Here is a 27,630-nt window from a genome sequence, read left to right on the forward strand (position 1 = left end):
AAGCAGACTGACAGAGATATACACATCACAAAATCATCCCAGAGCTGGCGCGGAAGGGCCTCCACTGGCCGGCGCGATATGGCACATGCGCGGGAGCGCCAGCGTGTGCTGTCGTCATCCCAGCGCAAATGCAGGGGGTTTCTTCTCCGCGCCGGTCATGGCGGAGGTTGACAGCAGCTGGCACAGAGGGAAAGAGTGCCCCCACGGCACAGACCCGCCCGCCGAGGGCAGCCACTCAGCCCATCGCGGGCCGGAGAATCGCCGGGGGGGGGGGGGGGATGTCAGCGGCCGTCAACCGGCGCGCCGCAGTTCCCGCCCCCACCAAAAAACCGGCGCCGGAGAATTCGGCAGCCGGCGTCGGGGCAGCGGGGCGGGATTCACACCGTCCCCGGGCAATTCTCCGCCCCGGCAAGGTGGTCGGAGAATCCCGCCCAGGATTTTCCGTTGTGTCATTAGTCCTGGTTCTCATAGACATAATTGCAAGTGTGCGTGTGTAGATTTCAATTTGGGTTGTGGATTTCATAAACTAGACTTCCTTTTTTCTTTAATAAATTACTTAATTTTAATTCACCTTGGTTGTGGTCTCGCCTGTTCTCTTATCGCTCGCCCTGGCCAAGTCACACTCAAGTGTAAGGACATAATTCCACAGTCGAGAATCTTTGAGGGGGTTTGGGCGCCTCGAAACGCTCACCCAGGAGGAACCAGCTGGTTAGGGATAAACAGGGATTCCTCCTTCTCCCTCTCTTGTGAAGCAGCCCTAGCGAGGCACTTACAGGGTGGTAGTTTTTGCCACCGGCAAGAGAGAGAGTCACACAGGTGGAGGTGGTGGTCAGGATAGGTGGTGTGGCATCAGGACAGGGTCACCAGTCAGGTATAAACGGTGAGCCTTGCTCACTCTCCCTTACGAAGCGGTCCCAGCGTGACACTTCCGTGTCTTTGATTTCAAAGCCTGCCTCTATGATTCTATAATGTGGCGACCAGAATTGCACACAGTTCTCCAACTGTGGCCTCACCAAAGTTCTATACAACTCCAACATGACTTCCCGGCTTTTATAATCTATGCATTGATTGGTAAAGAAAGTGTCCCATATGCCTTTTTCACCACCCTATTAACCTGCCCTTCTGCCTTCAAACACGCCAAGGTCCCTCTATTCCTCGGAACTTCCCAATGTCAGGCCATCCATTGAATACTTTCTTGTCACATTACTCCTTCCAAACTATATGACCTCACACTTTTCAGAGTTAAATTCCATGAGCCACTTTTCTCCCATTTGACCATCCCGTCTATCTTCCTGTCACCAAGACACTCAACCTCACTGTTAAATACCTGGACAATCTTTAAGCCATCCGCAAACTTACTGATCCTACCCCCACATAGTCATCTATGTCATTTATATAAATGACTAACAATAGGGGACCCAGCACAGATCCCTGTGGTATGTCACTGGACACTGGCTTCCAGTCGCCTGTCATCACCCTCTGTCTCCTACAACAAAGCCAATTTTGAATCCAGCTTATTAAATTACCCTGTATCCCATGTGCATTTGCCTTGTTTGTAAGTCTCTCATGTGGCACCTTGTCAAAGGCTTTGCTGAAATCCATATAAACTACATCACCTGCACTACCCTCATCTACACACCTGGTCACCTGATCAAAAAATTCAATCAAATCTGTCAGGCATGACCTCCCTCTGACAAAGCCATGCTGACTATTCCTGATCAAACCTTCCTCTCCAAATGGAGATAGAGCCTCTCCTTCAGGATTTCCTCCAATAGTTTCACTCCCACTGACATGACACTCACTGGTCTGCAGTTCCCCGGCTGTTCTCTACAACCTTTCTTAAATATTGAAACCATATTAACTATTCGCCAGACTTCTGGCACCTCCCCCGAGGCCCCAGAGGAATTAAAAATTTGTGTCAGAGCCCCTGCAATCTCCTCCCTCCCCTCCCACAGCAGCCTGCGACACAATTCACCGGGACCTGGAGATTTGTACATTTTTAAGCACGCCAATACCTCCAATAGCTGGTCACGCCAGATGACAATTTGCTAAAGTACCTCACACTCTCTCTCCCTGAGTCCCATATCTACACACTCATTCTCTTGGATGAAGACAGATGTGAAATATTTGTTCACCGCCCTACCCATGTCCTCTGGCTCCACCCACAGATTTCCCCCTTAGTCCCGAATGGGCCCCACTCTTTCCCTGGTTATCCTCTTCCCATTGAGATACGTCTAGAATATCTTGGGATTTCCCCTACTTTTACCAGCCAGAGCTTTCTCATATCCCCTCTTTGCTCTCCGAATTGCTTTCATAAACTCCATCCTACACTTTCTGTACTCCACTAATGCCTCCATTGATTTGCTCTCCCCTCTACTTGCTAAAAGCCTCTCTTATCCTTCGCATTGTACCCTGAATATCTCTTTTTTTTTAAATAAACATTTTATTGAGGTATTTTTGGTTTAAACTACAACAAAATAAACAGTGTACATGAGTCTATAAACATAGTGGGCAGCACGGTGGCACAGTGGTTAGCACAGTTGCTTCACAGCTCCAGGGTCCCAGGTTCGATTTCGACTTGGGTCACTGTCTGTGCGGCGTCTGCACATTCTCCTCGTGTCTGCGTGGGTTTCCTCCGGGTGCTCCGGTTTCCTCCTGCAGTCCAAAGATGTGTGGGTTAGGTGGGTTGACCATGATAAATTGCCCTCAGTGTCCAAAAAGATTAAGTGGGGTTATGGGGATAGGGTAGAAAAGTGAGCTTGAGTAGGGTGCTCTTTGTAAGGGCCGGTGCAGACTTGATGGGCCAAATGGCCTCCTTCACCACTGTAAATTCTAAGATCTATGATAGTGCAAGCTTCCTCCCTTACAGGTCCCACCTTTATTAACCCCCTACTCAAAGCTAAACTAACCCCCTCTCCTTTCTGCTGACAATTAATTTTCCACAAAGAAGTTGAAGAACGGCTGCCACCTCCCGGCGAACCTTCACATTGACCCTCTCAGGGCGAACTTGATTTTCTCCATACAGAGAAAGCTAGCCATGTCCGATAGCCAGGTCTCCAACTTCGGGGGCTTTGAGACCCTCCAAGCTAATAGTATCCATCTCCGGGCTACCAGGGAAGCAAAGGCCAGAATGTCTGCCTCTTTCTCCTCCTGGATTCCCAGATCCTCCAACACCCCGAGAATCGCCACCTCTGGACTCGGTGCCACCCTTGTTTTTAACACGTGAACATGACATCTGCAAACCCATGCCAAAATCCCCTGAGCTTTGGGCGTGTCCAAAACATGTGGACATGGTTCGCTGGTCCTCCCGCACACTTTGCACACCTGTCTTCTACCCCAAAGAACCTGCTCATCCGGGCCACTGTCATGTAGGCCCGGTGAACGACCTTAAACTGTATCAGGCTGAGTGTGACGCATGTGTTGTGGACGCGTTGACTCTACTCAACGCATCCGCCCAGAGATCATCCTCTATCTCTGCTCCCAGGGCCGGCCCAAGGTACCGGCCACTCGGGCAGTCGCCCGGGGCGCCATGTGTAAGGGGGCGCCAGAGACTCGGGTCCCGCGCATGCGCAGTTGGGCCGGTGCCAACCAGCGCATGCGCTGTGGCCGCCCTCCCCAGGGCACTCCGCCCACCCCCCTCCGTCCGCCCCTCCCCCCCTCCGGCCCCCCCCTCCGCCTCCGCCCCCCCCCCCCCCCCCCGTCCGCCCCCCCGCCTCGGCCCCGGCCCCGCTGCCTCAGCCCCGCCCCCGCCTCGGCCCCATGCCTCGGCCCCCCCCCCACCTCGGCCCCCCCCCGCCTCGGCCCCCCCCCGCCTCGGCCCCGCCCCCCCGCCCCCCCCCCCCCCCCTCGGCCCCCTCCGCCTCGGCCCCCCCCCTCGGCCCCCCCACCCCGCCTTGGCCCTGCCCCCCTGTCTCGGCCCCCCCCCTCGGCCCCCCCCCGCCTCGGCCCCCCCCTCGGCCCCCCCCCACCCCGCCTCCCCCCCCCCCCCCCGCCTCGCCCTCCCCCCCCTCCCCCGGCCCCCGAACGGCGCTGAAGTTCAGCTTGCCCGGGGCGCCAGCAACCCTAGGGCCGGCGCTGTCTGCTCCTAATTTCTCTTCCCACTTGCGCTTCAGCTCCTCAGTCTGCGTGCCTTCTGACTCCATATAAAGGCTGAAGGACTTGAGGCTGTTTTCGTTAGGGAGAAGAAGGTTAAGAGGTGACTTAATTGAGGCAAACAAGATGATCAGAGGATTAGATAGGGACCTTTTTCCTCGGATGGTGATGTCCAGCACGAGGGGACATAGCTTTAAATTGAGGGGAGATAGATATAGGATAGATGTCAGAGGTAGGTTCTTTACTCAGACAGTAGTAAGGGCGTGGAATGCCCTGCCTGCAATAGTAGTGGACTCGCCAACACTAAACGCATTCAAATGGTCTTTGGATAGGCATATGGACGATAAGGGAATAGTGTAGAGGGGCTTTAGAGGGGTTTCACAGGATGGCGCAACATCGAGGGCTGAAGGGCCTGTACTGCGCTGTAATGTTCTATGTTCTATAGAGGGGTCCTTATAAATGTCAGAGACCCTCCCTTCTCCCACCCACCCTCTGGAAACTACCCTATCCTGTATCCCCCTTGGTGGTTGGAGTGGGAAGGTTGAGACCTGTCTACGTAGGACGTACCTGCGCCTGCAGGTACCTGCATTCGTTTCCCCTCTCCAATCCAAATTTCTCCTCCAGCTCCCTCAAGCTAGGAAAGGTCCCCTCTATAAACATATCTCCCATCCTCTCAATTCCTGCCCTCTGCCATCTCCAAAACCACCTGTCCATCCTTCCCGGGCAAACCGGTGATTATTACAAATTGGAGACCACATCGATGCTCCCTCCGCTCCCAGTGTCTCCTCCATTGCCCCCAGACTCTCAGAGCCGCCACCACCATGGGGCTGGTGGAGTACCGTGCCGGCGGGAACGGCAGAGGGGCCGTTATCAATGCCCCCAAGCTGGTGCCCTTACATGAGGCCGCCTCCATACGCTTCCATGCCGACCCTCCCCACACCACCCACTTCCTAATCATGGCTATATTCGCCGCCCAATAATAGTTACTGAAGTTTGGCAATGCCAGCCGCCCTCTCCCTGGCTCCACTCAAGCATCCCCTTTTATACTTAGAACATAGAACATAGAACAGTACAGCACAGAACAGGCCCTTCGGCCCTCAATGTTGTGCCGAGCAATGATCACCCCACTCAAACCCACGTATCCACCCTATACCCGTAACCCAATAACCCCCCCCTTAACCTTACTTTATTAGGACACTATGGGCAATTTAGCATGGCCAATCCACCTAACCCGCACATCTTTGGACTGTGGGAGGAAACCGGAGCACCCGGAGGAAACCCACGCACACAGGGGGAGGACGTGCAGACTCCGCACAGACAGTGACCCAGCCGGGAATCGAACCTGGGACCCTGGAGCTGTGAAGCATTTGTGCTAACCACCATGCTACCGTGCTGCCCACTTGCGGGGTCTTGCCCACCCATACAAAGCCAGTGGAGGGAGAGCTTTACTCTGTATCTAACCCCGTGCTGTACCTGTCCTGGGAGTGTTTGATGGGGACAGTGTAGAGGGAGCTTTACTCTGTATGTAACCCCGTGCTGTACCTGTCCTGGGAGTGTTTGATGGGGACAGTGTAGAGGGAGCTTTACTCTGTATCTAACCCTGTGCTGTACCTGTCCTGGGAGTGTTTGATGGGGACAGTGTAGAGGGAGCTTTACTCTATCTAACCCCGTGCTGTACCTGTCCTGGGAATGTTTGACGGGGGACAGTGGAGGGGCAGCTTTACTCTGTATCTAACCCCGTGCTGTACCTGTCCTGGGAGTGTTTGATGGGGACAGTGTAGAGGGAGCTTTACTCTGTATCTAACCCTGTGCTGTACCTGCCCTGGGAGTGTTTGATGGGGATAGTGTAGAGGGAGCTTTACTCTGTATCTAACCCCGTGCTGTACCTGTCCTGGGAATGTTTGATGGGGGACAGTGGAGGGGGAGCTTTACTCTGTATCTAACCCCGTGCTGTACCTGTCCTGGGAGTGTTTGATGGGGACAGTGTAGAGGGAGCTTTACTCTGTATGTAACCCCGTGCTGTACCTGTCCTGGGAGTGTTTGATGGGGACAGTGTAGAGGGAGCTTTACTCTGTATCTAACCCTGTGCTGTACCTGTCCTGGGAGTGTTTGATGGGGACAGTGTAGAGGGAGCTTTACTCTATCTAACCCCGTGCTGTACCTGTCCTGGGAATGTTTGACGGGGTACAGTGGAGGGGCAGCTTTACTCTGTATCTAACCCCGTGCTGTACCTGTCCTGGGAGTGTTTGATGGGGACAGTGTAGAGGGAGCTTTACTCTGTATCTAACCCCGTGCTGTACCTGTCCTGGGAGTGTTTGATGGGGACAGTGTAGAGGGAGCTTTACTCTGTATGTAACCCCGTGCTGTACCTGTCCTGGGAGTGTTTGATGGGGACAGTGTAGAGGGAGCTTTACTCTGTATCTAACCCTGTGCTGTACCTGTCCTGGGAGTGTTTGATGGGGACAGTGTAGAGGGAGCTTTACTCTATCTAACCCCGTGCTGTACCTGTCCTGGGAATGTTTGACGGGAGACAGTGGAGGGGCAGCTTTACTCTGTATCTAACCCCGTGCTGTACCTGTCCTGGGAGTGTTTGATGGGGTGAGTGTAGAGGGAGCTTTACTCTGTATCTAACCCCGTGCTGTACCTGTCCTGGGAGAGTTTGATGGGACAGTGTAGAGCAGGGGTGGGCAAACTACGGCCCGTGGGCCGCATGCGGCCCGCCAAAGGTCTTTATGCGGCCCACCAAATCATTAAAAAAAAATTTAAAAAAAAATTTTTTTTTTTTTAAATGTTTAATTATTTTTTTAAGGTTAATGGGGGGGGGGGGGGGGGGAGGCTGTTGGGTTACTTACTGGTATAGGGTGGATACGTTGACTTGAGTAGGGTGATCATTGCTCGGCACAACGTCGAGGGCCGAAGGGCCTGTTCTGTGCTGTACTGTTCTATGTTCTATATGAGGCGCCCAGAATCATAACCGGGTGAAGTAATTATTTTACTTAATATACTATGCGGCCCTTTAAAATTGTGAATTTCTGAATGTGGCCCTTGCACGGAAAAGTTTGCCCACCCCTGGTGTAGAGAGATTTACTGTGAAGTGATGGAATCGATTTGAAGCCTGGTTGAGCTCAACATTGCCATGCACCAGGCATAGAGAATTCCTCCCATCCCCCCACAGCGACAGGTCCTTGACTGCCCTGAATCTGATACCGAGAATGACCTTTCTAAAGGTCGTCCTGTTAACTTTGCCATTTTCCGAAAGGCTCCTTCGGTCTCCTCTACGTCTCATCTGACAAGACAAGCTTACTGCTGTGAAAATCGCTCTCCAAGTGTCTTTTACTCTCTTTGCAACTCTCTCTCTCTCCCTCTCTCTGTCTCTCTCCCTCGCTCTGTCTCTCTGTATATCCACGTCTCTCTGTCTATCTCTCTGTCTCTGTCTATCCATGTATCTCTGCCTCTCTCTCTGTCTCTTTCTTTCTGTCGCTCTGTCTCTCTCTCTTCCTGTCTCACTCCCTCTCCCTGTCTCTCTGACCGTCTCTATCTCTCCTTCTCTCCATCTCTGTCTCTTAATCCATCTCCCTTTCTTTCTCTGTCTTTCTTTCTGTCTGTCTCTTTCTGTCTGTCTGTCCCCCTTTCTGTCTCTGTGGCTCTCCGTCTCCCATCCCCCTCTTCTCTTTGTTTCTCACTCTATCTCACCGTATCTTTAAATCTATCAATAATTATCTATTAAATATTAACCCTTCGGCCTTCACTCTGCAATGGTTCACTATCCTTGGACTGTGGTCAAAGTGCAACCTGAAAATCTACTGGGGGATAGATTTGGAGCTAGACTGAGGGAGAGAGAGTGAGATGGAGAGATTGAGAGAGAACAAGAGGGAGAGAGAGAGACAGAGAGTAACAGAGACAGAGGGACGCACAGACAGAGAGATGTGACTAAGATAGAGAACAATAGAGAAAAAGAGTGCAAAGCAGAGAGACATAGAGTGCGAAAGCGAGGGACAAAGCGTGGGTAAGAGAAACAGAGAGAGATCGGCAGCACGGTGGTGCAGTGGGTTAGACCTGTTGCCTCACGGCGCTGAGGTCCCAGGTTCGATCCTGGCTCTGGGTCACGGTCCGTGTGGAGTTTGCACATTCTCCTCGTGTCTGCGTGGGTTTCACCCCACAACCCAAAGATGTGCAGGGTAGGTGGATTGGCCACGCTAAATTGCACCTTAATTGGGAAAAATGAATTGGGTACTCTAAATTTATTTAAAAAAAGAAAGAGAGAGACACACAAAGAGAGAGAGAGAGATAGTGTAAGGGACATATGGAAAGAGAGGCAGAAAGCGAGAAAGACAGAGCGAGAGAGAGAGATAGAGTGAGGGAGAGTCAGAGAGAAATAAAGTGAGAGGGACATATAGTGAGGGAGAGATAGAGTGAGGAAGAGGGACAGGGAAAGGGACACACATACAGAGATAGAGAGCATGTAAGAGATGGTGAGATAGGGAGAGAGAGAGAGAGACAGAGGGTGGGATTCCGCAAAAATGGGGCAAGTAAACCGGCGCCAAACGCTCCGGCGTCAACAGCCCCCGAAAGTGAGGAATTCTCCAACTTTTGGGGGCTAGTTTGACGGCGGAATGGTTGGCGCCACTCCAGCTGGCGGCGAATGGCCGGTGCGAGTTCGCGCATGCGGGGAACGGGCAGTGTGATCTCGCGCATGCACGGACCGCCCGGCGTATTTCTGCGCATGCCAGCCTCCGGGCAATATTGCAGAGGCCTACAGGGGCCCGGCATGGAGGAAAGAAGGCCCCCACGGAGCCAGCCCACCCGCAAGATTGGTAGGCCCCGATTGTGGGCCAGGCCACCGTGGGGGCCCCCCCTGGGGTCGGATCCCCCCCATGCCCCTCCCGCACACTTACCTGCCAGGCCCCAGAATGTTTGAGGTGAGTACTTCACGCCTGCGGGACTGGGCAAAACTGGACGCCACTCGGCCCATCGGGGCCCTGAGAATCGCCGGGGGGGGGGGGGGGGGGGGGGGGGGGGGGTGGGGGGGTGGTGGGTGGGGCTGTCAACGGTACCCGACCGGAGTGGTGGGAATCCCGGCGGCCCCTGAAAAAGGGTGTCGGAGAATAGGGCAGCCCGTGTCGGGGCGGTGGGGCGGGATTCATGCCTGCTCCCGGGGATTCTCCGTCCCAGTGCAGGGTTGGAGAATCCCGGCCTGAGAGAGAGAGAAAGAAATGATATTGGGTGTGGTTTGCTGACCTTTAGATGTGGTGCAGTGACAGATGATGGGTAGCAAGCAAGCTGCAGGCAGAAAGCGAGAGGCCATTTGGTAAATGTGTTCACCAAAAGACGGAGGGAGAAAGGGAGAGACAGGGAGAAATATTGAGAAAGAGACAGGTAGAGGGAGAGAGAGATATAGAGAAAGGGACAGAGGGAGAGACAGAGAGAGGGAGATAGAGAGAGGGAGAGACAGAGCAGGTGAGAGAGAGAGAGAAAGAACGAGAGAGAGGGAAGGAGAGTGAGAGACAGAGTGACAGAGAGAGGGAAAGAAAGAGGTAAAGAGAGAGGAGGAGACAGGGAGACAGAGACCAAGAGAGTCAGAGGGAAAGAGAGAGGCAGAGAGAGAGAAAGACAGGGGGAGAGGTAGAGAAATATAGAGAGAGAGACAGAGAGAGAGAGAGAGAGAGAGAGAGGGGAAAGGGGGGGGGGGGAGTCAGAGAGAGAGAGTGAGAGGGTGGGAGAGAGAGAGGGAGAGAGGCAGAGATGGAGAGAGAGAGAAAGAGGGAGTTAGAGAGAGAGACAGACACAAAAGAGAAAAAGCAGATTGACACCAGGTGTAGTAGAGAATACAATTCAATGAAACTCTGATATGTCTCACAGCCTTCACTGTCACAGTCTGATACAACCCACAGCCCTCACTGTAACTCTCTGATATATATCCCACACCCTTCATTGTAACACTGATATATCCCACACCCCTCACTGTAACGCTCTGATCTATCCCTCACCACTCGCTGTAACACTCTGACATACCCCACATCCCTCTCTGTAACACTCTGATATATCCCACATCACTCACTGTAACATTTTGATATAACCCACACCCCAAACTGTAACACTCTGTTAACACTCTGACATATCCCACACCCCTCACTGTAAAACTCTGATATATCCCACACCCCTCACTGTAACACTCTGATATATCCCACACCCCTCACTGTAACACTCTGATATATCCCACACCCCTCACTGTAACACTCTGATATATCCCACACCCCTCACTGTAACACACTGATATATCCCACACCCCTCACTGTAACACTCTGATATATCCCACACCCCTCACTGTAACACTCTGATATATCCCACACCCCTCACTGTAACACTCTGATATATCCCACACCCCTCACTGTAAAACTCTGATATATCCCACACCCCTCACTGTAACACACTGATATATCCCACACCCCTCACTGTAACATTCTGATATATCCACATCCCTCACTGTAACACTCTGATATACCCCACACCCCTCACTGTAACACTCTGATATATCCACATCCCTCACTGTAACACTCTGATATATCCCACACCCCTCACTGTAACACTCTGATATATCCACATCCCTCACTGAAACACTCTGATATATCCCACACCCCTCACTGTCACACTCTGATATACCCCACACCCCTCACTGTAACACTCTGATATATCCCACACCCCTCACTGTAACACTCTGATATATCCCACACCCCTCACTGTAACACTCTGATATATCCACATCCCTCACTGTAACACTCTGATATATCCCACATCACTCACTGTAACACTCTGATATATCCCACATCACTCACTGTAACACTCTGATATATCCCACACCCCTCATTGTAACACACTGATATATCTCACACCCCTCACTGTAACACTCTGATATATCTCACACCCCTCACTGTAACTGATATATCCACATCCCTCACTGTAACACTCTGATATACCCCACAACCCTCACTGTAACACTCTGATATATCCCACATCACTCACTGTAACACTCTGATATACCCCACACCCCTCACTGTAACACTCATATATACCCCACACCCTCACTGTAACACTCTGATATACCCCACATCCCTCACTGTAACACTCATATATACCCCACACCCTCACTGTAACACTCTAATATATCCACACTCCTCACTGTAACACTCTGATCTATACCACACCCCTCACTGTGACGCTCTAACATACCCCACACCCCTCACTGTAACACTCTAATATACCCACCCCTCACTGTAACACTCTGATATATCCACACCCCTCACAGTAACACTGATGTACCCCACATCCCTCACTGTAACTCTGATCTATCCCACACCCCTCACTGTAACACTCTGATATATCCCACACCCCTCACTGTAACACTCTGATATATCCCACACCCCTCACTGTAACACACTGATATATCCCACACCCCTCACTGTAACACTCTGATATATCCCACACCCCTCACTGTAACACTCTGATATATCCCACACCCCTCACTGTAACACACTGATATATCCCACACCCCTCACTGTAACACTCTGATATATCCCACACCCCTCACTGTAACACTCTGATATATCCCACACCCCTCACTGTAACACTCTGATATATCCCACACCCCACACTGTAAAACTCTGATATATCCCACACCTCTCACTGTAACACACTGATATATCCCACACCCCTCACTGTAACATTCTGATATATCCACATCCCTCACTGTAACACTCTGATATACCCCACATCCCTCACTGTAACATTCTGATATATCCACATCCCTCACTGTAACACTCTGATATATCCCACACCCCTCACTGTAACACTCTGATATATCCACATCCCTCACTGTAACACTCTGATATATCCCACACCCCTCACTGTAACACTCTGATATATCCACATCCCTCACTGAAACACTCTGATATATCCCACACCCCTCACTGTCACACTCTGATATACCCCACACCCCTCACTGTAACACTCTGATATATCCCACACCCCTCACTGTAACACTCTGATATATCCCACACCCCTCACTGTAACACTCTGATATATCCACATCCCTCACTGTAACACTCTGATATATCCCACATCACTCACTGTAACACTCTGATATATCCCACATCACTCACTGTAACACTCTGATATATCCCACACCCCTCATTGTAACACTCTGATATATCTCACACCCCTCACTGTAACACTCTGATATATCTCACACCCCTCACTGTAACACTCTGATATATCCACATCCCTCACTGTAACACTCTGATATACCCCACAACCCTCACTGTAACACTCTGATATATCCCACATCACTCACTGTAACACTCTGATATACCCCACACCCCTCACTGTAACACTCATATATACCCCACACCCTCACTGTAACACTCTGATATACCCCACATCCCTCACTGTAACACTCATATATACCCCACACCCTCACTGTAACACTCTAATATATCCATACTCCTCACTGTAACACTCTGATCTATACCACACCCCTCACTGTGACGCTCTAACATACCCCACACCCCTCACTGTAACACTCTAATATACCCACCCCTCACTGTAACACTCTGATATATCCACACCCCTCACAGTAACACTGATGTACCCCACATCCCTCACTGTAACTCTGATCTATCCCACACCACTCACTGTAACACTCTGATATATCCCACACCCCTCACTGTAACACTCTGATATATCCCACACTCCTCACTGTAACACTCTGATATATCCCACACCCCTCACAGTAACACTGATGTACCCCACATCCCTCACTGCAACACTGATATATCCCACACCCCTCACTGTAACACTCTGATAACACTCTGATATATCCCACACCCCTCACTGTAACACTCTGATATATCCCACACCCCTCACTGTAACACTCTGATATATCCCACACCCCTCACTGTAACACTCTGATATACCCCACATCCCTCACTGTAACACTCTGATATATCCCACATCACTCACTGTAACATTCTGATATACCGAACACCCCTCACTGTAACACTCTTATATACCCCACACCCTCACTGTAACACTCTAATATATCCACACTCCTCACTGTAACACTCTGATCTATACCACACCCCTCACTGTGACGCTCTAACATGGTGCTATGTCTTTTCGTCCGACGTCACTTCGTCCAACGGCACTTCGTCCACGTCTTTTGGTCCAACGTCTTTTTGTCCGCCCGTCTTTTGGTCCAACGTCTTTTTGTCCGATGATTTTTTTCGTCAAAGACTTTTTGTGACTTGACTTTTTGTAACTTGCTTAGTAGCACTCCACTCCACTCCCCACAATAACTTTTTGTAAATAGAAATCTTCTCTAATGCACATAGCAAGGTATAATATGCAATAAAGGATTTTTATTTTTAAAGGTCTCTTTCCTTTAACGAGCCTCGTTAAAGGATAGTTATTATCGTTCTCTTTCCTTTAACGAGCCTCGTTAAAGGATAGATATTAACGTTCTCTTTCTTAATTCGCAAATAACAAATAATGCTGCTGAGGGGTTTCATTCTGCGATAAAGCGTTCGGCGGGTGGAGCTCATTTGAATAATAGGCAAAAAGGCTCAAATTCTTTGGGGAGATCAGTCGACTTCATGTACGCGATATAAGAAAGTAACTGAACGACTCAAAAGATTGGTCGTTGAATATGATTCTACAACAAAAATTGATTTCTTGAGGAATGTTGCTTACAATTTACATAAATTTTAAGTAATTTTGGGAATTTTAAGTAATTAGTAAACTTTTAGATTTTTTAACTGCATTTTTAGATTTTTTAACTGCATTTTTCAACTTGCATTTTACTTGCATTTTATCAATTACTTGCATTTTAGCAATTAAATTCACTTGCTGTATTGTACTTGCATTTTATCAATTAAATGGTTTTATACGGAGTTAATTTGTAATTGGATAATTGGACGAAGTGACGTTGGACCAAAAGACGGGTGGACAAAAAGACGTTGGACCAAAAGACGTGGACGAAGTGTCGTTGGACGAAGTGACGTCGGACGAAAAGACGCGACACGCTCTAACATACCCCACACCCCTCACTGTAACACTCTAATATACCCCACCCCTCACTGTAACACTCTGATATATCCACACCCCTCACAGTAACACTGATGTACCCCACATCCCTCACTGTAACTCTGATCTATCCCACACCACTCACTGTAACACTCTGATATATCCCACATCCTTCACTGTAACACTGTAATATATCCCACAATCCTGACTGTAACTCTCTGATATATCACACACCCTCACTGTAACACACTGATATATCCCGCACCCCTCACTGTGACACTCTGATATATCCTAGACCCCTCACTGTAACACTGTAATATACCCCCACCCCCCACTGCAACACTCTGATATACCCCACAACCCTCACTGTAACATTCTGATATATCCACACCCCTCACTGTAACACTCTTATATACCCCACACCCTCACTGTAACACTCTAATATATCCACACTCCTCACTGTAACACTCTGATCTATACCACACCCCTCACTGCAACACACTGATATATCCCACACCCCTCACTGTAACACACTGATATATCCCACACCTCTCACTGTAACACTCTGATCTATCCCACACCCCTCACTGTAACATTCTGATATATCCCACACCCCTCACTGTAACACTGATCTATCCCACATCCCTCACTGTAACACTCTGATATACCCCACACCCCTCACTGTAACACTCTGATATATCCCACACCCCTCACTGTAACACTCTGATCTATCCCACACCCCTCACTGTAACATTCTGATATATCCCACACCCCTCACTGTAACACTGATATATCCCACACCCCTCACTGTAACACTCTGATCTTTCCCACACCCCTCACTGTAACATTCTGATATATCCCACACCCCTCACTGTAACACTGATCTATCCCACATCCCTCACTGTAACACTCTGATATATCCCACACCCCTCACTGTAACACAATGATCCCACATCCCTCACAGTAACACTCTGATATATTCCACACCCCTCACTGTAACACTCTTATATACCCCCACCCCCCACTGTAACACTCTGATATACCCCACAACCCTCACTGTAACATTCTGGTATATCCACACCCCTCACTGTAACACTCTGACATACCCCACATCCCTCACTGTAACACTCTGATATATCCCACATCACTCACTGTAACATTCTGATATACCCCACACCCCTCACTGTAACACTCTGATATATCCCACACCCCTCACTGCAACACACTGATAAACCCCACACCCCTCACTGTGACACTCTGATCTATCCCACACCCCTCACTGTAACACTCTGATATATCCCACACTCCTCACTGTAACATTCTGATATACCCCCACCCCCCACTGCAACACTCTGATATACCCCACAACCCTCACTGTAACATTCTGATATATCCACACCCCTCACTGTAACACTCTTATATACCCCACACCCTCACTGTAACACTCTAATATATCCACACTCCTCACTGCAACACTCTGATATATCCCACACCCCTCACTGTAACACACTGATATATCCCACACCCCTCACTGTGACACTCTGATATATCCACACCCCTCACTGTAACACTCTGACATACCCCACATCCCTCACTGTAACACTCTGATATATCCCACATCACTCACTGTAACATTCTAATATATCCCACACCCCTCACAGTAACACTGATATATCCGACACCCCTCACTGTAACACTCTGATCTATCCCACACCCCTCACTGTAACACTCTTATATACCCCACACCCTCACAGTAACACTAATATATCCACACCCGTCACTGTAACACTCTGATATATCCCACACACGTAACTGTAACACTCTAATATACCCCACACCCCTCACTGTAACACTCTGATATACCCCACACCCCTCACTGCAATACTCTGATACACCCCACACCCCTCACTGTAACACTCTAATATACCCCACACCCCTCACTGTAACACTCTGATATTTCCCACACCCCTCACTGTAACACTCTGATATACCCCACACCCCTCACTGTAACACTCTGATATATCCCACACCCCTCACTGTAACACTCTGATATATCCCACACCCCTCACAGTGACATGCTGATATATCCCACACCCCTCACTGTAATACTCTGATATATCCCACACCCCTCACTGTAACACTCTGATATATCCCACACCCCTCACAGTGACATGCTGATATATCCCACACCCCTCACTGTAATACTCTGATATATCCCACACCCCTCACTGTAACACTCTGATATATCCCACATCCCTCACTGTAACACTCTGATGTGTCCCACACCCCTCACTGTAACACTCTGATATATCCCACACCCCTCACTGTAACACTCTGATATACCCCACACCCCTCACTGTAACACTCTGATATATCCCACACCCCTCACTGTAACACTCTGATATGTCCCACACCCCTCACTGTAACACTCTGATATATCCCACACCCCTCACTGTAACACTCTGATATACCCCACACCCCTCACTGTAACACTCTGATATACCCCACACCCCTCACTGTAACACTCTGATATACCCCACATCCCTCAGTGTAACACTCTGATATACCCCACACCCCTCACTGTAACACTCTGATATACCCCACACCTCTCACTGTAACACTCTGATATATCACACACCCCTCACTGTAACACTCTGATATATCCCACACCCCTCACTGTAACACTCTGATCTATCCCACACCACTCACTGTAACATTCTGACATACCCCACATGCCTCACTGTAACACTCTGATATATCCCACATCACTCACTGTAACACTGTGATATATCCCACATCCCTCACTGTAACACTCTGATATATCCCACACCCCTCACTGTAACACTCTGATATATCCCACACCCCTCACTGCAACACACTGATATATCCCACACCTCTCACTGTAACATTCTGATATACCCCACACCCCTCACTGTAACACTCTGATATATCCCACACCCCTCACTGCAACACACTGATATATAGAACAGTACAGCACAGAACAGGCCCTTCGGCCCTCGATGTTGTGCCGAGCAATGATCACCCTACTTAAACCCACGTACCCGTAACCCAACAATCCCCCCATTAACCTTACACTACGGGCAATTTAGCATGGCCAATCCACCTAACCCGCACATCTTTGGACTGTGGGAGGAAACCGGAGCACCCGGAGGAAACCCACGCACACACGGGGAGGACGTGCAGACTCCACACAGACAGTGACCCAGCCGGGAATCGAACCTGGGACCCTGGAGCTGTGAAGCATTGATGCTAACCACCATGCTACCGTGAGGCCCCTATCCCACACCCCTCACTGTAACACTCTGATCTATCCCACACCCTTCACTGTAACACTCTGATATATCCCACACCCCTCACTGTAACACACTGATCCCACATCCCTCACAGTAACACTCTGATATATTCCACACCCCTCACTGTAACACTCTAATATCCCCCCACCCCCCACTGTAACACTCTGATATACCCCACAACCCTCACTGTAACATTCTGATATATCCACATCCCTCACTGTAACACTCTGACATACCCCACATCCCTCACTGTAACACTCTGATGTATCCCACACCCCTCACTGTAACACTCTGACATACCCCACATCCCTCACTGTAACACTCTGATATATCCCACACCCCTCACTGTAACACTCTGATATATCCCACACCCCTCACTGTAACACACTGATATATTCCACACCCCTCACTGTGACACTCTGATCTATCCCACACCCCTCACTGTAACACTCTGATATATCCCACACCCTCACTGTAACACTCTGATATATCCCACACCCCTCACTGTAACACACTGATATATCCCACACCCCTCACTGTGACACTCTGATATATCCCACACCCCTCACTGTAACACTCTGACATACCCCACATCCCTCACTGTAACACTCTGATATATCCACACCCCTGACTGTAACACTCTGACATACCCCACATCCCTCACTGTAACATTCTAATATATCCCACACCCTCACAGTAACACTGATATATCCGACACCCCTCACTGTAACACTCTGATCTATCCCACACCCCTCACTGTAACACTCTGATATACCCCACACCCCTCACTGTAACACTAATATATCCACACCCGTCACTGTAACACTCTGATATACCCCACACCCGTCACTGTAACACTCTAATATACCCCACACCCCTCACTGTAACACTCTGATATACCCCACACCCCTCACTGCAATACTCTGATACACCCCACACCCCTCACTGTAACACTCTGATATATCCCACACCCCTCACTGTAACACTCTGATATACCCCACACCCCTCACTGTAACACACTGATATACCCCACACCCCTCACTGTAACACTCTGATATAACCCACACCCCTCACAGTGACATGCTGATATGTCCCACACCCCTCACTGTAATACTCTGATATATCCCACACCCCTCACTGTAACACTCTGATATGTCCCACACCCCTCACTGTAACACTCTGATATATCCCACACCCCTCACTGTAACACTCTGATATACCCCACACCCCTCACTGTAACACTCTGATATACCCCACACCCCTCACTGTAACACTCTGATATACCCCACACCCCTCACTGTAACACTCTGATATACCCCACACTCCTCACTGTAACACTCTGATATATCCCACACCCCTCACTGTCACACTCTGATATATCCCACACCCCTCACTGTAACACTCTGATATACCCCATACTCCTCACTGTAACACTCTGATATACCACACACCGCTCACTGCAACACTCTGATATATCCCACACCCCTCACTGTAACACTCTGATATATCTCACACCCCTCACTGTAACACTCTGATATATCCCACACCCCTCACTGTAACACTCTGATATATCCCACACCCCTCACTGTAACACTCTGATATATCCCACACCCCTCACTGTAACACTCTGATATATCCCACACCCCTCACTGTAACACTCTGATCTTTCCCACACCCCTCACTGTAACATTCTGATATATCCCACACCCCTCACTGTAACACTCTGATATATCCCACACCCCTCACTGTAACACTCTGATATATCCCACACCCCTCACTGTAACACTCTGATATATCCCACACCCCTCACTGTAACACTCTGATATATCCCACACCCCTCACTGTAACACACTGATATATTCCACACCCCTCACTGTGACACTCTGATCTATCCCACACCCCTCACTGTAACACTCTGATCTTTCCCACACCCCTCACTGTAACATTCTGATATATCCCACACCCCTCACTGTAACACTCTGATATACCCCACACCCCTCACTGTAACACTCTGATATATCCAGTACCCCTCACTGTAAACTCTGATATACCCCACACCCCTCACTGTAACACTGATATATCCCACACCCCCACTGTCACACTGATATACCCCACACCCCTCACTGTAACACTCTGATACATCCCACACCCCTCACTGTAACACTCTGATATACCCCACACCCCTCACTGCAACACTCTGATATACCCCACACCCCTCACTGTAACACTCTGATATACCCCACACCCCTCACTGTAACACTCTGATATACCCCACACCCCTCACTGTAACACTCTGATATATCCCACATCCCTCACTGTAACACTCTGATATACCCCACACCCCTCACTGTAACACTCTGATATATCCCACATCCCTCACTGTAACACTCTGATATACCCCACACCCCTCACTGTAACACTCTGATATATCCCACACCCCTCACTGTAACACTCTGATATATCCCACATCCCTCACTGTAACACTCTGATATACCCCACATTGTAACCATCTGGATGACCACTTCCAGATTACAAAATGGATGATCGCAATGACTGTAGGGAAACATGGACAATGTTAGGAAAGCAAGCAGGCACAGAGCCTGGATGCGGATTGAGAAGGCAACTCCCAGACGAGACTGAAACTGTAGGTCAATTAGCATATTGATGGCCCATCTCCGGGAACAAAGGAATAACATTCAAGTAACCAATACTCAGGCAGACACCCCGGCAGCAGAAAGACACAAACAAAGCAAGGCCAACGGCCACCCAGGACACGCCCAGCCATCAGGGCACCCACCCCTTTATTGGTCAAGATCAATACCAGTGATCAAGATGCAGTCCAATTAATTGGGGCCAAGTTCAAGGCCCGCCCAAAAGCGCGCGAAGCCCCTTCGGGTATAAGAAGTCCCCGAGAGAGAATCGCTCTCTTGGACTCGGCTCTCGAAGCGGAGAGACCCGCCCACCAGCTGCACCAGAAGCAGTAAGTCCAAGGTCAATGTTCGCCAACAGACGGACAACCTTAGCTGTTCTCCTGTTACACCTTCATACCCGACAGCCTCAGATCCGAACAACGGCCATTGTTCCTCTGACTGAGTGGGCACCCGAAGTTAAGTATAGGCGTTAGCGTTAGAGATAGTTTAGTTTGTGGTATTTGTGCATGAGTAGATATTATTGTGTGTGTAAATAAATAGTATTGACTTTGAACTAACTAACTGGTGCATTGGTTCTTTGATCAGTATTCGGGTTTGAACCTTGTGGCGGTATCGAAAGATACCTGGCGACTCTAGAGCAAACATAATTAGGATTAAGGAAGGCGACCATATTGACCGCTGTCTTTAGAACCAGATAAATAGAGCAACATTTATTGGCGACTCTGGTGGGACTCGACCTATAGGTGGCCTAGTCACTCCGAGAGAACCCAAATTTGAATCAGAATCCACTTGGGAAAAGAAAAACCACAAGCGTGAGACCAATACTGATCAAACCATCAAGATTCGGAAGTGTGTTATTTGCATGGGTACTAACAGGGATATAAGGTAAATCTGAGAGATTTTGTTGGGTAAAACTGTCCGGAGTTTTGGAGGCCGGAAACTAGCATATGTTTTGATCACCACTTTATCACCCCATGTTCCAAATTCAGTAGACCCCAGAGATAGAGAGAAAAATGGCAAGTAAGGCAATGGAACGCCTTATGAACCCCCAGGAATTTGAGGTGGCAGCGACCAGTAAAGTAGGACAGTGTCCCGGATGGGAGGAGGAAATCAGAAAGTACCTCAAAGGGAAAGGATGGCCCATTTGGAGCGAATTTTGCACGAATGATGAAACAGGTCCCGGAAGTATAGGGCATACTTGGTGGGAGAACCGGACAGAGATTCACAAGAGTTTAGGGAAAGCTCGCAAGCCGATGGCAATCGTGTCCTGCTTGGCACAATTGCGAGGCACAGAGGAGGTCGTTAGGACGCTCCACAGAGAGATTGAAGAGAGAGATAACAGTAGTAAAGGAGATGTGAGTGAATATGAGAGAGATAACAGGGATCTGAGAGAGCAGTTAGCGGCGAGGGAAAAAGAGGTGGCTGGTGCCAAGCGGGCACACCAATCTTGTCTCGCCCATTTGAGCAGTTTTCAGTCCCAATATGACAAAGCCGACCAAGACACGCAATGTGCGGTCTTGGTAAGACAGGAAACCGAACAACAGGTTGAGCAGTTGCAAAAGCAGTTAAGTGAGACTGCCCATAGATATGTACATGGCACATATACACAGGAAACACCTCAGAAAAGAAAAGCACCCCAACCCCCAAATGCACAGGCAGAACACACCCCTATGAACCCTGTAACCACACAGCACAGGGTTACAACAGACGGAGACCCAGATTTCCTGCACACGACCCCATTAACCGTCACTCAATTCAGGGACGCGTGTGAGAAGATTACACCATTCCTACCCACATCGGACCCCCACCAATTCTTCGCTAGGGTTAAACAGCAGGCGACCATGTACGACCTGGATGAAAGAGAGCAAGTGAAGCTCACAGTTTTGAGCCTCGACCCTTCAGTCGTGGCAGCCCTTCCCGACCCACAGAATGTAGGAGGAGGCACACTCCAAGAGATGCACACAGTGATCCTTGATGCGATTGGCTATAACACAGGAGACCCCGGAGAAGGCCTGAACAAGTGTCGGCAAAAGAAAACAGAGCACCCCACAGCGTTTGCTGGACACTTGTGGATACATTTTACTGCGGTGTTCGGAGAGTTAGCCCGCGCCCATTTGTCCCCAGATAATATGGCCAAATGGACCCGCATCCTAGTCTCTCATGCGGCAGAGGCAGGACAGAGAGCTTGCGCAAATTACGATCCCTCAGACGAGGCCCACAACGAGAAATGGGTTTTGAGAAGATTGTCCCACGCTTGGGAGCAGTCCATCCAAGGTAAATCAGTGTATGGTAGAACAGAGGAAGAGCAGGCAGACATGCATCCAGTTAGAACGCACCAGAACCCAGCATGGGTAAATGAGTGAAGACAAGCATCCAGCAGAGGGCAGCAGAGGGCAGCAGAGCAGAGCTACTGATCAGCTGTTCTGGGGGAATTTGCATACGTGCAGTGCGGTCAGCCTAAGTTGAAGGGGAACCGGAGAAGGAGACCCAAGGAGTTTGAGTGAAGACAAGCATCCAGCAGAGGGCAGCAGAGCAGAGCTACTGATCAGCTTTTCTGGGGGAATTTGCATACGTGCAGTGCGGTCAGCCTAAGTTGAAGGGGAACCGGAGAAGGAGACCCAAGGAGTTTGAGTGAAGACAAGCATCCAGCAGAGGGCAGCAGAGCAGAGCTACTGATCAGCTGTTCTGGGGGAATTTGCATACGTGCAGTGCGGTCAGCCTAAGTTGAAGGTGGTTTGTGGAGGGGCTGTTGGCAAGTGACAGTTAAACCCGAAACACTTTGTGAGTGTTTCCCATCCTACCTCCTCCTCTAACCAACCCCCCCACCCCATGGTGGTTGGGAAGCGGGAGCAGGGGCCTGTCGTGAAGGTGAGTGAGTGCCTTTAAATTTGCTTAACTTTCAGCGGGAGCAGGGTTTGAGGTAATATCAGGTAAGCTCTTCCTTTCTTTTTCTTTTTCTTGTTTTTTTTTTAAATCTAGAGGTGATGTCAGGGAAGGCAGTACAATGCTCCTCCTGCAGAATGTTTGAGGTGAGGGACGCCGTCAGTGTCCCTGCTGATTTCATCTGTGGGAAGTGCACCCAACTCCAGCTCCTCAAAAACCGTGTTAGGGACCTGGAGCTTGAGCTGGATGAACTTCGGATCATTCGGGAGGCAGAGGGGGTCATAGATAGGAGCTTCAGGGAAGTAGTTACACCAAAGACTGGAGATAGATGGGTAACTGTAAGAGGGACTGGGAAGAAGCAGTCAGTGCAGGGACCCCTTGCGGTCGTTTCCCTGAGTAACAAGTATACCGTTTTGGATACTTGTGGGGGGGACGACTTACCAGGAGTAAGCCATGGGGTACGGGCCTCTGGCACGGAGTCTGTCCCTATTGCTCAGAAGGGAAGGGGGGAAAGGAGTAGAATTCCCCCAGAACAGCTGATCAGTAGCTCTGCTCTGCTGCCCTCTGCTGGATGCTTGTCTTCACTCAAACTCCTTGGGTCTCCTTCTCCGGTTCCCCTTCAACTTAGGCTGACCGCACTGCATGGGCCTCACGGTAGCATGGTGGTTAGCATCAATGCTTCACAGCTCCAGGGTCCCAGGTTCGATTCCCGGCTGGGTCACTGTCTGTGTGGAGTCTGCACGTCCTCCCCGTGTGTGCGTGGGTTTCCTCCGGGTGCTCCGGTTTCCTCCCACAGTCCAAAAGATGTGCGGGTTAGGTGGATTGGCCATGCTAAATTGCCCGTAGTGTAAGGTTAATGGGGGGATTGTTGGGTTACGGGTATACGGGTTACGTGGGTTTAAGTGGGGTGATCATTGTTCGGCACAACATTGAGGGCCGAAGGGCCTGTTCTGTGCTGTACTGTTCTATGTTCTATGTTAACATTAGTAATTGGGGACTCAATAGTCAGGGGCACAGATAGGAGATTTTGTGGGAGCGAGAGAGACTCACGTTTGGTATGTTGCCTCCCAGGTGCAAGGGTAAGTGATGTCTCGGATCGTGTTTTCCGGATCCTTAAGGGGGAGGGGGAGCAGCCCCAAGTCGTAGTCCACATTGGCACTAACGACATAGGTAGGAAAGGGGACAAGGATGTCAGGCAGGCCTTTAGGGAGCTAGGATGGAAGCTCAGAGCGAGAACAAACAGAGTTGTTATCTCTGGGTTGTTGCCCGTGCCATGTGATAGTGAGATGAGGAATAGGGAGAGAGAGCAATTAAACACGTGGCTACAGGGATAGTGCAGGAGGGAGGGATTCAGATTTCTGGATAACTGGGGCTCTTTCTGGGGAAGGTGGGACCTCTATAGACAGGATGGTCTACATCTGAACCTGAGGGGCACCAATATCCTGGGGGGGAGATTTGTTAGTGCTCTTTGGGGGGGTTTAAACTAATTCAGCAGGGGCATGGGAACCTGGAGTGTAGTTTTGGGGTACGGGAGATTGAGAGTATAGAGGTCAGGAGCACAGATTTGACTTCGCAGGAGGATGCCAGTGTTCAGGTAGGTGGTTTGAAGTGTGTCTACTTCAATGCCAGGAGTATACGAAATAAGGTAGGGGAACTGGCAGCATGGGTTGGTACCTGGGACTTCGACGTTGTGGCCATTTCAGAGACATGGATAGAGCAGGGACAGGAATGGTTGTTGCAGGTTCCGGGGTTTAGGTGTTTTAGTAAGCTCAGAGAAGGGGGCAAAAGAGGGGGAGGTGTGGCGCTGCTCGTCAAGGACAGTATTACGGTGGCAGAAAGGATGCTAGATGGGGACTCTTCTTCTGAGGTAGTATGGGCTGAGGTTAGAAACAGGAAAGGAGAGGTCACCCTGTTGGGAGTTTTCTATAGGCCACCTAATAGTTCTAGGGATGTAGAGGAAAGGATGGCGAAGATGATTCTGGACTTCGGCGTCACTAACGGGGTTTCGGTGTTCCAACGAGCAATGGACCGAATGGTAGACTAGTACAGGCTGCGGGCCACGTTTCCGTATCTGGACAATGTTACCATCTGCGGCTATGACCAACAGGACCACGACGCCAACCTCCACCGTTTTCTTCAAACGTCACAGAAATTAAATCTCACTTATAACAAGGAGAAATGCGTTTTCCGCACAGACTGGCCATCCTCGGCTACGTCGTGGAGAACGGAGTCCTGGACCCAGACCCGGAACTCTCCCTCCCCCGTGGCCCCAAGGCCCTCAAACGGTGCTTGGGGCTCTTTTCATACTACGCCCAGTGGGTCCCTCAATATGCGGACAAAGCCCGCCCACTCTTTAAGGCCACACTATTTCCCCTGTCTGCTGAGGCGCGCCAGGCCTTCAGCTGCATCAAGGAGGACATCGCCAAAGCAGCCATGCGGGCGGTGGATGAATCCACTCCCTTTCAGGTTGAGAGCGACGCCTCAGAGGTAGCTCTAGCAGCCACTTTAAATCAGGCATAGAGGCCCGTTGGCATTTTTCTCCCGTACCCTATCCGCTTCAGAACTCCGACACTCCTCAGTCGAGAAGGAAGCGCAAGCCATCGTGGAGGCTGTTCGTCACTGGAGGCACTACCTCGCAGGTAGGAGGTTCACCCTCATCACCGACCAACGATCGGTTGCCTTTATGTTTGACAACTTGCAAAGGGGCAAAATAAAAAATGATAAAATCCTTCGGTGGAGGATCGAACTCTCCACCTATAGTTACGATATTAAATATCGACCGGGGAAGCTCAATGAGCCCTCGGATGCCCTATCCCGCGGGACATGCGCCAGCGTGCAGATCAGCCGTCTGAAAGCCATCCACGATGAACTCTGCCACCCAGGGGTCACCCGGCTCGCCCACTACATCAGAGCCCGAAACCTGCCTTTCTCCAACGAGGAGGTAAAAGCGGTCACCAGGGACTGCCCGATCTGTGCAGAGTGCAAATCGCACTTCTATAGACCAGACAGGGCCCACCTGGTCAAGGCTTCTAGGCCCTTTGAACGCCTTGCGATCGATTTCAAAGGGCCACTCCCCTCCACTAACAAGAACAGCTATTTCCTCAACATCATCGACGAGTTCTCCCGATTCCCTTTTGCCATTCCATGCCCTGATATGACCTCCCACACAGTCATTAGGGCCCTGCATAGTGTCTTCACCCTGTTCGGTTTCCCCAGCTACGTGCACAGCGACCGGGGTTCGTCCTTTATTTTTTTTTTGAAATAATTTTTACTGAAAAATTTTGAATTTATTCAACAATAACGCACCATAGTAAAATACCAAAAGAAACAATAATATTAACAATCATAAACATTCGCCCCACCTCCATGAACAACCCAGCATTTTAACAACAACGCAAATTAACACAATATAAAGTTACAGAATAGACACTACAATAAGGAACACCCCCCCCCCCCCCCCGGGTTGCTGCTGCTATTGACCAAGTTACCTATCTTTGCACCAGGAAGTCCAGAAAAGGCTGCCATCGTTTATAGAACCCTTGTATTGATCCTCTCAGGGCAAATTTGACCCTTTCCAATTTTATAAATCCCGCCATGTCACTGATCCAGGTCTCCACGCTTGGGGGCCTTGCATCCTTCCATTGTAACAGAATCCTTCGACGGGCTACTAGGAACGCAAAGGCCAGGACACCGGCCTATTTTACCTCCTGCACTCCCGGCTCTACCGCAACTCCAAAAATCGCGAGTCCCCACCCTGGTTTGACCCTGGATCCAACCACCCTCGACACCGTCGGGGGGTTCGTCCTTTATGAGCGACAAGCTGCGTCAGTACCTGCTCGACAAGGGCATCGCCTCGAGCAGGACTACCAGCTACAACCCCAGGGGGAACGGGCAGGTGGAGAGGGAGAACGCGACGGTCCTACTGACCCTCCGGTCTAGAAAACTCCAAGTCTCCCAATGGCAAGAAGTCCTCCCAGACGCGCTCCACGCTATCAGATCCCTCCTCTGTACAGCTACAAATCAAACCCCTCACGAGCGACTCTTCATTTTTCCTAGGGGCACTACCACGGGAGTCTCACTTCCGGCGTGGCTGAGGACACCAGGCCCGGTCCTCCTGAGGAAGCACGTCAGGGGGCACAAAACTGACCCCTTGTTGAAAAGGTGCACCTCCTCCATTCCAACCCCCAGTATGCATTCGTGGAGTTCCCGGATGGTCGCCAGGACACAGTATCCCTTTGGGACCTGGCACCCGCTGGATTCAGCCCCCCCTCCTATCCCCACTGAGGAACCCCTTACCCCGTTCCCTATGCTGCCGCCCCATTGCGCCCCGATTCCGCAAGGTCACCCCCACCGGTTCCACGCGCCAGAACCAGCCCGCCCCCAGCGCCCCCAGTCTCCGGTCGAGCCAGAGGTGTATAAAGTTCGGATGAGACCCGCCCCGGAGTCTGCCATCGTACCCCAGCTCTCAACACCCACCCAGCCACCGCAAGAGGCTGCAACCCCGGTGCTGCGCAGATCGAAAAGAACAATTCGTCCACCGGACAGAATAACTCTGTGAGCCACCACCCCCGCCGGACTCGATTTTTTTCACAGGGGGTGAATGTGGTGAATGT

This window comes from Scyliorhinus canicula, chromosome 16, assembly GCF_902713615.1.
Source record: "Scyliorhinus canicula chromosome 16, sScyCan1.1, whole genome shotgun sequence".
Classification (NCBI taxonomy): Eukaryota; Metazoa; Chordata; class Chondrichthyes; order Carcharhiniformes; family Scyliorhinidae; genus Scyliorhinus; species Scyliorhinus canicula.